Below are 14,964 nucleotides of genomic sequence, written 5' to 3'. Positions count from 1 at the left end.
ATATATATATATTTATTTATTTATATATTTGGCTGCACCGGGTCTCACCTGTGGCATGCAGGACCTTTTCATTGTGGCATCCATGATCTCCAGCCTGCGGGATCCAGTTCCCCAACCAGGGATCAAACCCATGGCCCCTGTATGGGGAGCATGGAATTCCAGCCACGGGACCACCAGGGAAGTCCCTGGCTTTTGGTTTTTACAGCCACAGTAGTGGGTGTGATGTGTATGTCAGTCGCTCAGTCGTGTCCGACTCTTTGCGACCCTATGGACGGTAGCCACAGTCTACAGAGGACTCTACAGGCTCCTCTGTCCATGGAATTCTCCAGGCAAGAATCCTGGAGTGGGTTGCCATTCCCTGCTCGTGGTAGCTCACCCTGGTTTTGATTTGCATTTCCTTAATGACTAACAGCTGCACTCAATATGCCAGCAAATTTGGAAAACTCAGCAGTGGCCACAGGGCTGGAAAAGGCAGTGTTCATTCCAATCCCAAAGAAAGGCAATGCCAAAGAATGCTCAAACTACTGCACAATTGCACTCATCTCACATGCTAGTAAAGTAATGCTCAAAATTCTCCAAGCCACAGCAATACGTGAACTGTGAACTTCCTAATGTTCAAGCTGGTTTTAGGAAAGGCAGAGGAACCAGAGATCAAATTGCCAAATTCTGCTGGATCATGGAAAAAGCAAGAGAATTCCAGAAAAACATCTATTTCTGCTTTATTGACTATGCCAAAGCCTTTGACTGTGTGGATCACAATAAACTGGAAAATTCTGAAAGAGATGGGAATACCAGACCACCTGACCCGCCTCTTGAGAAATCTGTATGCAGGTCAGGAAGCAACAGTTAGAACTGGACATGGAACAACAGACTGGTTCCAAATAGGAAAAGGAGTATGTGAAGGCTGTATATTGTCACCCTGCTTATTTAACTTCTATGCAGAGTACACCATGAGAAATGCTGGACTGGAAGAAACACAAGCTGGAATCAAGATTGCCGGAAGAAATATCAATCACCTCAGATATGCAGATGACAACACCCTTATATGAAGAGGAACTAAAAAGCCTCCTGATGAAAGTGAAAGAGGAGAGTGAAAAACTTGGCTTAAAGCTCAACATTCAGAAAACAAAGATCATGGCATCCGGTCCCATCACTTCATTGGAAATAGATGGGGAAACAGTGGAAATAGTGTCAGACTTTATTTTTTGGGGCTCCAAAATCACTGCAGATGGTGACTGCAGCCATGAAATGAAAAGACATTTACTCCTTGGAAGAAAAGTTATGACCAACCTAGACAGCATATTCAAAAGCAGAGTTATTACTTTGCCGACTAAGGTCCGTCTAGTCAAGGCTATGGTTTTTCCTGTGGTCATGTATGGATGTGAGAATTGGACTGTGAAGAAGGCTGAGTGCCAAAGAATTGATGCTTTTGAATTGTGGTGTTGGAGAAGACTCTTGAGAGTCCCTTGGACTGCAAGGAGATCCAACCAGTCCATTCTGAAGGAGATCAGCCCTGGGATTTCTTTGGAAGGAATGATGCTAAAGCTCAATCTCCAGTACTTTGGCCACCTCATGCGAAGAGTTGACTCATTGGAAAAGACTCTGATGCTGGGAGGGATTGGGGGCAGAAGAAGGGGACGACCCAGGATGAGATGGCTGGATGGCATCACCGACTCGATGGACGTGAGTCTGAGTGAACTCCGGGAGCTGGTGATGGACAGGGAGGCCTGGCGTGCTGCGATTCATGGGGTCGCAAAGAGTCGGACACGACTGAACTGAACTGAACTGAACTGGATGACTAACGGGTGTTGAGCATCTTTTCACGTGCTCTTTTGGTCGTCTGTGCACCGTCTTTGGAGGAGTGTCTGCTGAGCCCCTTGCCCACTTCCCAGTCGGGTTGTCTTCTGTTCGGTTGTAGCAGTTCTTGCCTGTTCTGCACACCAAGCCCTTCTCAGACCTGTGATTTGCAGACATTGTCTCCCACTCTGTGATGCATCTTTTCCCCTTTCTTGATAGTGACCTTTGGTTCACAACAGTATTCTGTTGTTCTGTTTGTTTTTGGTTTATTTGGCCTCCCCCTGCGGCATGAGGGATCTCAGTTCCCTGACCAGGGATTGAACCCATGACCCCTGCATTGGAAGCCTGGAGTCTTAACCACTGGACTCCCAGGGAAGTTCCAACCGTGTTTTGTTTGTGATGAAGTCCAATTTATCTTTTTTGCTTTGGTATTATATCTAAGAACCAGCTGCCAAATCCGAGGCCGTATTTTCTTCTAAGAGTTTATCATTGTAGCTTTTACCTTCAGTTTATTGGTCCACCTTGAATTAATTGTCATACCTCGAGGGAGTCCAGGGTCCAGCTTCCTTCTTTTGTGTGGATCCTCTTTTGGTAAAGAAACACTCTTCCTCACTGAGGGCATGGCCTGGTGGGTGATGCCATTGTCCCTCGGGAGCTTTGTGGCAGGGGCTCACAGCTGCCCCCGCCCCGCCCCGCCCCACCCCAGCTGCTTCCCTCCCTCCTGCCATCTCCGGGGGGCTGCCTTGGAGCAGCGCAGTTTCTGGGAAAGGCTTCCTGTGGTGGACATGGCTTCATGCCACAGCAGGGTGTGTCTTGTGGGAACGGCTGGTCCGTTAGTCATCAACTACTAATCTCCAAGACTAGAGGACCAGGTGTCCTGCAGCCTGGGGTCCCCCAGAGCCACAAGAAGGTCACACCACCATTCCACCCAAGGCTGTTCAGGCCCTGAGACAAGCCGGCAGGCAGAGGTTTTCCCAACCAGGCCCTCAGTTCAGTTCAGTCACTCAGTCATGTCTGACTCTTTGCGACCCCATGAATCGCAGCACGCCAGGCCTCCCTGTCCATCACCATCTCCTGGAGTTCACTCAAATTCATGTCCATGGAGTCAGTGATGCCATCCAGCCATCTCATCCTCTGTCGTCCCCTTCTCCTCCTGCCCCCAATCCCTCCCAGCATCAGAGTCTTTTCCAGTGAGTCAACTCTTCGCATGAGGTGGCCAAAGTACTGGAGATTGAGCTTTAGCATCATTCCTTCCAAAGAAATCCCAGGGCTGATCTCCTTCAGAATGGACTGGTTGGATCTCCTTGCAGTCCAAGGGACTCTCAAGAGTCTTCTCCAACACCACAGTTCAAAAGCATCAATTCTTCAGCACTCAGCCTTCTTCACAGTCCAACTCTCACATCCATACATGACCACAGGAAAAACCATAGCCTTGACTAGACGGACCTTAGTCAGCAAAGTAATAACTCTGCTTTTGAATATGCTATCTAGGTTGATCATAGCTTTCCTTCCAAGGAGTAAGTGTCTTTTAGTTTCATGGCTGCAGTCACCATCTGCAGTGATTTTGGAGCCCCCCCCAAATAAAGTCTGACACTATTTCCACTGTTTCCCCATCTATTTCCAATGAAGTGATGGGACCGGATGCCATGATCTTTGTTTTCTGAATGTTGAGCTTTAAGCCAAGTTTTTCACTCTCCTCTTTCACTTTCATCAGGAGGCTTTTTAGTTCCTCTTCACTTTCCGCCATAAGGGTGTTGTCATCTGCATATCTGAGGTGATTGATATTTCTCCCGTCAATCTTGATTCCAGCTTGTGTTTCTTCCAGTCCAGCATTTCTCATGATGTACTCTGCAGAGAAGTTAAATAAGCAGGGTGACAATATACAGCCTTCACATACTCCTTTTCCTATTTGGAACCAGTCTGTTGTTTCATGTCCCGTTCTAACTGTTGCTTCCTGACCTGCATACAGATTTCTCAAGAGGCGGGTCAGGTGGTCTGGTATTCCCATCTCTTTCAGAAGTTTCCACAGTTTATTGTGATCCACATAGTCAAAGGCTTTGGCATAGTCAATAAAGCAGAAATAGATGTTTTTCTGGAACTCTGTTGCTTTTTCCATGATCTAGCAGATGTTGGCAATTTGATCTCTGGTTCCTCTGCCTTTCCTAAAACCAGCTTGAACATCAGGAAGTTCACAGTTCACATATTGCTGAAGCCTGGCTTGGAGAATTTTGAGCATTACTTTACTAGCATTTGAGATGAGTGCAATTGTGCGGTAGTTTGAGCACTCTTTGGCATTGCCTTTCTTTGGGATTGGAATGAACACTGCCTTTTCCAGCCCTGTGGCCACTGCTGAGTTTTCCAAATTTGCTGGCATATTGAGTGCAGCACTTTGACAGCATCATCTGGGACCACACAAAGCTGGTCAAAGATGAACTCCGACCTTGGGGGTGGCTCATGGATGATTTGACTGAGAACGGCAAAACGTTTTTAAAAAGTGTTTTTCAACAGAACGGGTAGGACAAGTAATGTGCCCCAGAGATGCAAGGTTCCGATCCTGGAACCCAAGAATGTTCCCAGGTGGAAGTGTTTGCAGATGAGAAGAGATTGAGGCTTGAGGTGCACTACGATCCCGGATCACCCAGACAGGCCTAAACACCCTCACATACGGAGAAACAAGCATCCAGCTATGGGAGAAGCAAGGGGAGGTCTGAGACATGAACAGGAGGAGGACGCGGCCACACACCAAGGAATGCCACCAGGGACCTGGGAAGCCGGGAAAGGCAGGAGGCCCCACTTCCAGTGTCTTGCTAGGGAGCACAGCCCTGTGACACCCTGACTGCTGGCTTCCTGGCTGCGGGGGGATGTCGTCTGTTGCTTCATGTGCCCATCAGTGATCCTTCATTTCGGCAGTCCCAAGACGAGTGCAGGTTCCTGTCAGTGGAATCATCAGATTATGCTCTTGTGTTTCACTTCTTTCACTCAACACAATATTCCGCTGATTTTTAAAATTTATCTATTTATTTGGCTGCATTAAGTCTTGGTCGCAGCATGTAGGATCTGCGTTCCATCATGCAGGATTATTCATTGCCGCACGCAGACTCTCTAGTTGGGGCATGCAGGTCAGGAGTTGTGGACTTAGCTGCTTAGTTGCTACTAAGTTGTGGACTCAGTAGCTCGGACTTAGTTTCTTCTCAGCATGAGAGCTGTTAGCTCTCCCACCAGGGATCAAACCTGCGTCCCCTTCATTGCAAGGCAGATTCTTAACCACCGGACCCCCAGGAAGGTCCCTTTATAAACAAATCAGTTCAGTTCATTCGCTCAGTCATATCCGACTCTTTGCAACCCCATGGACTGCAGCACGCCAGGCTTCTCTATCCTTCACCAACTCCCAGAGCTTGCTCAAACTCATGTCCATCGAGTCAGTGATGCCATCCATCTCATCCTCTGTAGTCCCCTTCTCCCCCCCACCTTCAATCTTTCCCAGCATCAGAGTCTTTTCCAAGAAGTCAGTTCTTCGCATCAGGTGGCCAAAGTATTGGAGTTTCAGCTTCAGCATCAGTCCTTCCAATGAATATTCAGGACGGATTTCCTTTAGGGTTGACTGGTTTGATATTCTTGCAGTCCAAGGGACCCTCAAGAGTCTTCTCCAGCACCACAGTTCAAAAGCATCAATTCTTTGGCGCTCAGCTTTCTTTATAGTCCAACTCTCACATCCATACATACCCACTGGAAAAACCATAGCCTTAACTAGATGGACCTTTGTTGGTAAAGTAATGTCTGTGCCTTTTAATATGCTGTCTAGGTTGGTCATAACTTGCCTTCCAAGGAGTAAGCGTCTTTTAATTTCATGGCTATAGTTACCATCTGCAGTGATTTTGGAGCCCGAAAAACAGTCTCTCACTGTTTCCATTGTTTCTCTATTTGCCATGAAGTGATGGGACCGGATGCCATGATCTTCTTTTTCTGAATGTTGAGATTTTTAACAGTTAAAAAAAATTTTTTTTGGCTGCACCGGGTCTTAGTCACGGCATGTGGGATCTAGTTTTCTGACCAGGGATTGAACCCGGGCCCCCTGCACTGGGAGCGGGGAGTCTTAGCCACTGGACCACCAGGAAGGTCCCCAATATTCTGCTGATTTTAATAAAATATTTCAAACATACAAAAAGGTGGAAAGAATAACCACCCCACTGAAGAGAGAAACCCTCACCAAGGGAGCTGGGGCCTGCCTGTGTCCTCTCATGGCACACGCGTGTGTCCCTAGACGGCATGTGCAGAGTCATGGGTGTCGTGGCACAGCCATCCCCCTCCGCTCAGCTCTGCACTTCCGAGATTGGCCGTATTGACAGGTGCTGCGCCGGCTCAGCGCATCCTGGTCGTTTTCCATCAGGCGGCTCTGCGCATCTGCACTGACGGACTTTTGTCTCCAGTACTTTCTTGTGACCTTTGGTGCTGCCACGAACTTTAAAAAAAAAACACTTTTATTAATTTTTGGCTGTGCTGGGTCTTCGTTGCTGTTAGGGCTCTTTCTAGTTGTGGTGTGCAGGTCTCTCACTGTGCGGGCTTCTCCTGTTGCAGAGCACGGCCTCTAGGCCTCTAGGTTGTGAGCTTCAGGAGTTGTGGCTCCCGGGCTCTAGGGCTCAAGCTCAGCAGTTGCAACATGTGGGCTGAGTTGCTCCATGGCACGTGGCATCTTCCCGGATCAGGATCAAATTCATGTCTCCTGTGTTGGCAGGCAGATTCTTTACCACCTGAGCCTCCAGGGAAGCCCAGACACGAACATTTCTGAACACAGAGGCTGATCCTTACAGATCACCATTGTGAACTGGCCACTGTTCTTGGCATTTCATCTGTATTCATTCAGTTTAGGTCTCACGACTTAACCTCTGTGCTTCTATAAGACAGAAAGAAACTCACCCCTCTGTTGTGTGAGCCACTGATACTCTGGGTATGGGCTGCTCAGAGGGATGCTTCGGCAGGAGGAGGGGGCTGCTATGGAGGAAGGGGGCCAAGGCCGGGGTGTGAGCAGCAGGTTCCTTCTGGGGACTGGGGGGAGGGTCTGTCCCAGGCTCTCCTAGCTTCTGGAGGTCTGCTGGCAATTCTTGAGGTTTCTTGAGGTGTAGAGGCATCACTTTGACCTCTGTCTCCAATTCAGTGTCCTCTCTCTGTATGTGTCTCTTTCCATGTCACCGCCTTTTATAAGGAGCCAGGTCATTGTCTTAGGGCTAATCTAATGACCTCATCTTAATTAACTGCATCTAGAACAGACTTTGGAGGAGTCTTTGGCACCCCACTCCAGTACTCTTGCCTGGAAAATCCCATGAATGGAGGAGCCTGGTAGGCTGCAGTCCATGGGGTCACCAAGAGTCGCACACGACTGAGCGGCTTCAGTTTCACTTTTCTCTTTCATGCATTGGAGGAGGAAATGGCAACCCACTCCAGTGTTCTTGCCTGGAGAATCCCAGGGACGGGGGAGCCTGGTGGGCTGCCATCTATGGGGTAGCACAGATTCGGACACAACTGAAGCGACTTAGCAGCAGCAGCAACAGAACAACCTTATTCCAGATAAGGTCACATTCCGAGGTGCTGGGTTAGGACTTCAGTGTGGATTTGGAGGGGACCCAATCAGCCCCCGACAGCCCCCAAGACAGCCTCCCAGTGTTGGGACAGCTCCACCCTGACAAGCATTGGGTCCTACAGAAAGCAGAGTCAAGACCCAGTTCAGACTGGGTTGGAATCCTGACTGCAGGGTCCTTGGGCAGGTTGCCCTGATTTCCAGTCTATAAGAAGGAGATAAGATCAACACTACAGGTATGGAATCAAGTCACACGTGATCAGGCCCACCCACTGTCCGGTAAGTCTCAGCATGGTAATAGCACCACCCCTCTCCCTTGACCCTCTTCCCTGCCTCCCCCTCCTCTGGGCTCTGCCTCGTGGGACACGGCTCCGTGCTCACATGCACTCATTTCCCAGGACTTGCACACCCTTGAGGCTTACAGCAACCCATCAGTGTGTGATGGGGCTGAATCCAGACTCTTCTGGGAGCAGTTCCAAAAGCTAGTTATTTGAGAACAGATTTTTAAAACTCAGTTGAGAGCCTGATCCTCCCTGTATCTATTCCTGAGACTATTTCCCTCTTCCACCCATTATTGAGAAATGGGACCCCAGAAACCCAGAAGGTCTCCAACCAGTCAGCATGGATTAAGTCTTTTGGAAAGCATGCTTTGACATGATTACTAAGAGCAATTGTTTGTGTGGGGCTGTCGCCTCCAACCACTGTTCCTCTGGATGAAGGGCCTCCTCAGGGGTGAAGAGCTGGCTGATGAGAGAGCTCTGTGGCTGACTGTTTGCTAGCACTGGGGAAATAGTTAAGTTTCTTTCTGCAGGACTTCTCAGAGCCTTTAATATGCTAATGAGCATCGAGACTCTCTGTGAAAGGGAAAAAGTTAGTCACTCATTTATGTCCAACTCTTTGGGATCCCATGGACAGAGGAGCCTGGCAGGCTACAATCCATGGGATTCTCCAGGCAAGAATACCAGAGTGGGTTGCATTCCCTTCTCCAGGGGATCTTCCCAACCCAGGGATCAAATCCAGGTCTCCCACATTGTAGGCAGATTCTTTACTGTCTGAGCCACAAGGAAGCTGGTTCAAGACTCTGTGTATCAGCTATAATTCAGTTCTGCAAGCGATAGAAACCTCAGATGACAACGGCTCCATTCAAGTTAGAGGAGTTTATTTCTCTCTCACTGGATCACAGTGCAGAGGCCAGCAGTTCCATCATCAGCAGAAACCTAACACCTTTCTAACTTGCCGCTCTTGCTTTTGCAACATAGGCTTCTACCTCATGATCCCAGAGGGCTGCTGATGCACCAGCCATTATGTGTATGTTCCACTGAGCAGGGCAAAGGGGATAAAGAAGGGTGACCTCTTCCTTTTGTCACACTTCCACTTGGGGCCTATTGGTTGATCCATCTGCCAACACAACAGTGCAACTTTGGTGGAATTTGAAAAAGGCAGTTCCTCTGCCAGACACAGCCGGAAGGACACACAGCTTGACAAGGCCACAGTGCCTTTGTGCAAACTGGAAAAATGGTGAATTAGTCCATCACTATCCTCTCTTGAGGCAGACCTGGGACACAGCCCTGTGCTGGAGACCCTCTAGGTTAAGCAGAGGGTATGTTCTCTAGGCCCACCATCTCTGCTCCAAACTCTCACACTGGGCACAGCTGGCATTAGTCTGCATGGGAGGCTGCTCTGCCCCCTGACCTGAATATGGGAACACAGCCAATCTTAGCTGCAAGGGAGGCTAGGAAGTGGAATCTTTATTCAGTGGCCACAGGCTCAGCTTAAAATAGGGGTGTTGTTCCAAAGAAGTCCTAAGGAAGAAAAAAGTAGGGTGCTGGTTTGAGTCTCTGCCACAACCTCACCCCAGGAACCCTTTAAAATGAAACCCCAAATGACAGACAGCTGGCTCAGGACACTGGGGTCCCAGAGGACATGCTGGTGGAGTACCTTGGGTCCAGACCCATGGTCGTTCCACATAGCTGATGGACCTTCCCTGCTGGGGTGGTGGGCATGGGTCACGCTTGGTGGTACCCAGCAGGAAAGGGTCTTCCTGGGCTGTGGTTGCCTCATCTCATGACTCACATCCTGGGGGGAATCCAAGTCCACCTCCCAACCTCTAGACCAGAGCAGCAGTCAACTCCCTCATCCACCCAGGCAGCTAGGGTGCAGGCCCCAAGACACTCGGAGGAAGAGAGCAGGACCAGGGCCTGGGCCACCAGGAGGGAGGGGCGATGTGGAGCTTCTCCACAGGGTCTGGCTGGCAGGCAGAGGGCAGTGCCACCCCATCCCTGGTGTGACCAGCTGTGGGTGGGCGGCCAGTCTGAGCCTGCCTCCAGCTTCCTGTCTGTCAGTCAGGCCCCCAGGTGCTTCCCCTTCTGAACAAGGACCAGGCTGTGTGGGTCATGGCAGGAGGCCTGAGGTGGTGCGGCCCCTCCACCACACTGCCAGGGATGGCTGGGTTTCCATCCTGCCCGTGTTCTCCGTCACAGCTGAGCGCAGGGTGAGTTCCAGGAGAACGCACACTTCCTGGAGCCAAGCCAGTCGGAGAAGGGAGCAGCCGTCCTCCATGTCAGTCTGGGAGGGGCTGGGAGGACTCCTGCCCCTATTAAGACAGAAATACTATCTTCAGCAGAAATACCGTCCCAAATATTCATTCGAAGGACTGATGCTGAAGCTGAAGCACCAGTGCTTGGGCCACCTGATGCAAAGAGCCAACCCACTGGAAGAGAGCCTGATGGGAAAGATTGGAGGCAGGAAGAAAAGGGGATGACAAAGGATGAGATGGTTGGATGGCATCATCAATTCAGTGGACATGAGTTTGAGCAAACTCTGGGAAATAGTGATGGGCAGGGAAGCCTGGCGTGCTGCTGTCCATGGGGTCGCAAGGAGTTGGACACGACTGAGCAACTGAACAACTGTCTGCAATGCCTCATTCATTAGAATACTGGTGTAGCACACATGCCTCCACATGGACACAGAGGCATGCAGGCTAACATGATTTATCTACCAAATTGGTCAGTATCAAGAGAGAAGCGGTGAGGGGTGCTGGGCATCCTTGCCCCCTTCCCAGGCAGTGGGCCTCTGCCAGCTCCAGACCAGGGGAAACCAAACTCGGACAATCCCTGGGGAAGGTGGCCTGACAGCAAGGGCCTTAAATGCTCCCCACCTCCCTCCCTCACCAGGTAGCACTGAGCTCCCACCAGGGATCAGGTCCTGGGGCTTCCTTGCTCAGGGGAGGAGGCATACAAGAAATAAAACACCTGGAGACGGCTAGAGAGCAACAGAGGACAGATAAAAATTACAGTGTACTCACGGACAAGAATTCAGACGCGAACATCCTGACAAGCGGATGAACCTGCAGGACGTGATGCCGAGGGAAGTAAGCTGGTCACAGAAGGATAAACACCGAATGGTCCCACTCACAGAGGCCCCTGGGGGAGTCAGCTTCCCAGAGACAGGAAGTGAGAATAGTGGGGGCCAGGGGCAGAGTTGGGGTGATGGGAAATGAAATAAATTGTGCATTCATGGTAAATGTTATGATATGTGTACTTTACCACAATTTCACAAAGAAAGGAAAATCAAGGAAAGGGTTGAAGAGCCCCAGGGGGCAGAATGGGCACATATCCCAACAGACAGGCAGGACTGCCCAGTATACGGCAAAGGAAGAGCCCAGCAGGCCGAAGGCACAGCCGGTGCAAAGGCCCTGGGGTGGGAGAAGCTCTCCAAGTCAGGGGAGGGGTCGGGGGACCAGGTTCAGAGCTGAGTCCGAGGGTGGTCCCTCCATGGAGGCGCCCAGCACAGCGTCTCCTGCAGGAGCATACGTGCCCTGCTCTGCGTAGCACACCCAGCCTCCATCACTGTGCTGCCCGGATGGCCAGGGTGGAAGTCCCCTGCCCGTCTGCCTCCTCCATCAGATCACCAGCATCTCAGGGAGGGCAGGGCCTTCTGCGGCCTCAGCGAAGGCAGTGCGTGGCCGGGTGTGCTCTTGACAGGCGGGGGGTGAGTTACCAAGTCAGGAGGAGAGGGGATGGGAGGCCGAGCCTCCTTGTGGCAGGTTCCTCATGGCCTAGTCAGGCTCAAGACGGCACCACAGGGTCAAAGGTAAACTTCACACCCTGGATGAGGCAGGTGTCTGCTGGAGGAGCGAGGTCCCTGGCAAGACAGGTCATGGGCACCCCAGCCCTTTTGGTACTTTTCTGGGGCCCAACACCAACATGGGGGAAGGCTAGTGGCTGGATCCAGAACCAGCATCAAGATTAACGTGACTCGCTCTTCTCCTGGGTCCATGGTACCTGACACGGTGGAGGAGAGGAGGCCCCGCACAGCACAGTGGAGCACAGGGGCAGAGGCCACTCAGATGGGTATCCCCAGTGGCGTCAGGCAATGGGGATGTCCCTCTGCTCACACTTCCCATGTGCAGCAGCCACCCTGACTCAGGGCACAGCTCCCAGTGTCTGCAGCATCACCTGCCCATGTGTGTTGGGAGGCGGATGCTGTGCCTGGAACCACTGCAGGTGGCCTGGGCTTCCTTACACATGGTGGCTGGGACCCAAAGGTGCGTGTCCTGAGAGGTAGATTTCCAGGAGGATGAAGGCCACGTTTGTTCTGACCTCGGACCCCAGTGACACAACTGTTGCCTCCTGTCCTGACATCAAGAGGGCAACAGACCTCACCTGGTTCCCAGAGACGGCGACCTGCTTGGAGGACGAAGTTCTAGAAGAGCATCAGGACCTGGAAATACCATTGTGCCCACTGGGAAACTCACCTGCTGAGACCCCACAGCTGCAAAGAGTAACATCCCAGTGCCAAGAGCCAGGACCTAATGGCTTTAGGTCACTCGACAATAAGGGGGAGATCATCAGACAGCCCCTTCAACACTGAATAAAAGCGATTTCTGAATCCCAGGGACAGGGGAGCCTGGTGGGCTGCCGTCTATGAGGTCGCGCAGAGTTTGACACGACTGAAGCGACTTAGGAGCAGCAGCATAGTTTTTCCCCTTCTTGATTCTCACATTTAATTCCTGGCCTCTGGTGCGAAGAGCTCGCTGTGCACGCCGCCCACCACCCTCAATCTGGACAAGGCCCCACCTCATCTGAGATTGGCTAGTCCTCAGGACCCACTCACTCCTAATGCCCTCCCTCCTGGGCATCCTTCCTGGGGTGTGTGCCTTTGGAAAGGCACAATCCTTGAAAAATAGCATTTTCTACATTCCTTATTTACCTAAACAGGATGGTGAAATGGGTCTGGTTCGACTTCCTTTTTCTCCACTCACTGGTCTTACAATCTTGTTTTCAGTACCTGTTTTGAGGCTCACTTCCATTTCGGATGTAGAGGCCACGAGAACACTACTCACAGCCTATCAACAAAGAAAAGTGGAGGATCCTCAAGATAACTCTTCTTGAGCTCAGAGAGCTGAGGCCGAGATGCAACCAGGTGACTGTATTCTGAAGAGGGACAAGCCCCTCCAAGTCAGGTGGGGGTGGGGCACAGATTCAGGAGGGGGCAGGTATGAAGGAGGCAGCCCGGTCTTTGAGGACCAGCCCCCGTGTCATCTCACAGGCGTGCAGGACAGGACCCCTCAACCCCCAGGGTGAGCCAGCATGAAACCCCACCCACCACCCCGCCCCTCCCCCCTTTGAAGCAAAAACCTTAATCTAATGGGGGAGGAACCTGGCCCCCTACCCCAGGCAACCTGGGTGAAGACTGCTGCTTCTGGGTAGGAGTGGGTAACCTTTCGGCCCCAGGCACCCACCCTGATACACGGCAGAGGCAGGAGAGACCAGACCACTAGCCAGGCTGACCCTGGAGGCCCAGGACACAGGACTTGCTCAAGATCAGAACATCTTCCTCCACCCAGGGTGGGGGGACGAGAGCAGAGACACCGCCCACCCCAGGGTGGGGACAGGTGCACGGGGCCGACTGAACGCCGGAGGCGGGGCAGGAACACGGAGGGAGACCTTCTGGCAGGAGGAGTCTGAAGCCCATGAAAGCCACGCTGAAACTCAACCCCACGCCCAGCTCGTCGGCTCAGCAGACGGACTCAGCCCCACACTGCGGGCCCACTGGAGGGTGCATCCACTTCCAGGGCCCAGGACTCTTGGCCTTGGTCTCTGTTGTTCTATAGAAAGCATCTGGCATTTGCTCAGGAGTCAGGAGATACAGCGAAGAGAAAACCACCCATCCTCAGAGCCAGACCTGAGAGTACCTGGCTGCCGCCCATTCTCCATTAACTGCACGGCCGCTCCACTCGGCAGGGACCCCAGGGTGCTTCTGTGACTCTCACCACCACAGATAGCACCCACGTGCATCGCTGTAGGTCCCATGTGACCCTGTAGGAGCCTTCTGGTGAAGCCTGTAGGACCAGAGTCCACCTTCATTTCCTTGGGGACCGCTAGGTTCCATGACAACTGCCCCAGCAATGCTCCCACCAGCAGCAACCAACAGCAGGGCCACGCGCTAACAGTAGGGCCAGATAAATTACCATCTCACGGGTCTCCAAGTATGTGTCTCTGATGAGGCCATGGCCCAGAACATCTTCATGCACTTGTTGGCCGCGTGGCTTTTCTTTTCAGGGAACTATTAAGATCCAGCTTTAGCATTAAAAAAGAGAGAGAGGGAGGAGGCTTCCTCCCAGATGGTCGCCTGTTCACAGTCCAGGCTCTCCTTCTCCTGATGTGGCTGCATCTCCGAGGGCCTCGCCCAATGACTCACACGTGTCTCGTAGATCTTCTTCACCCGGAGTAGCTATGATCAGCTCCCATGTTACCTTCTGCTGGCTTCACGCCCCCACCCCAGGACCCCTGCATCTGGCTTGGCCCTGGCCCCGCTACCGTGAGGCTGCTCTGATCAAAGCCGCCCTGGTTCCCATCCAGTGTCCTCCACACTCAGCTCCTCCTCTGAACTCTCCCCTCTGGCTTCACTCCCTGCAACATTTCCTCTAGCTCTATGGCTGTCCTCCTGCCAACAGAACTCTCTGGCTGGAAAACTCAGGTCTACACTCAGACAGCATACACTACTGAGGGCTTCGCCTCTTATCTCTGACATGGACTGACTGTGGTGTTAATATTGGAAGGAAACTGAGTTAATGTGAAACAAAATATGTTTAAAATATACCCGATTTTTTTCTATCAACCATTTTCTAAAGATGTATAAGCAACTAAAACCACTAATTTCATTAAAATGTTCCTTTTCAGAGACACTGGAATCAAAGAATTCCTGCTTTATCCCTGTATATTAAACCCATCGTTGGCTTTTACAGGTTGCATTTTTTAAAATATATCTTTTCTCCTCCATTTATTTAATTTTTTGGCTTCACTTGGTATGGCTTGTGTGATTTTAGTTCCCTGACCAGGGATGGAGTCTGGACCCTGGGCAGTGAAAGCACTGAACCCTAACCAGCGGACCCCCAGGGATTCCCCCCAGGCCCGTTTTGGGTTGTTTCAACAGTGATATAAAAAGTAGGAGCACTTGTATGAGACAACACCTCAATACCATTTGTATGTAACTTACTCACCAAATCATTTAGTTAAGAAACACTAACTAGTTATTTTTAGACCAATTAGAGATGAGACAGACCGGGACCCTGCCTTGCTGAGGCCGGATCC

Source organism: Capra hircus, chromosome 1 (genome assembly GCF_001704415.2).
Source record: "Capra hircus breed San Clemente chromosome 1, ASM170441v1, whole genome shotgun sequence".
NCBI lineage: Eukaryota > Metazoa > Chordata > Mammalia > Artiodactyla > Bovidae > Capra > Capra hircus.
The sequence above is the reverse complement of the archived record's forward strand: the minus strand, read 5'-3'. Positions refer to the sequence as shown.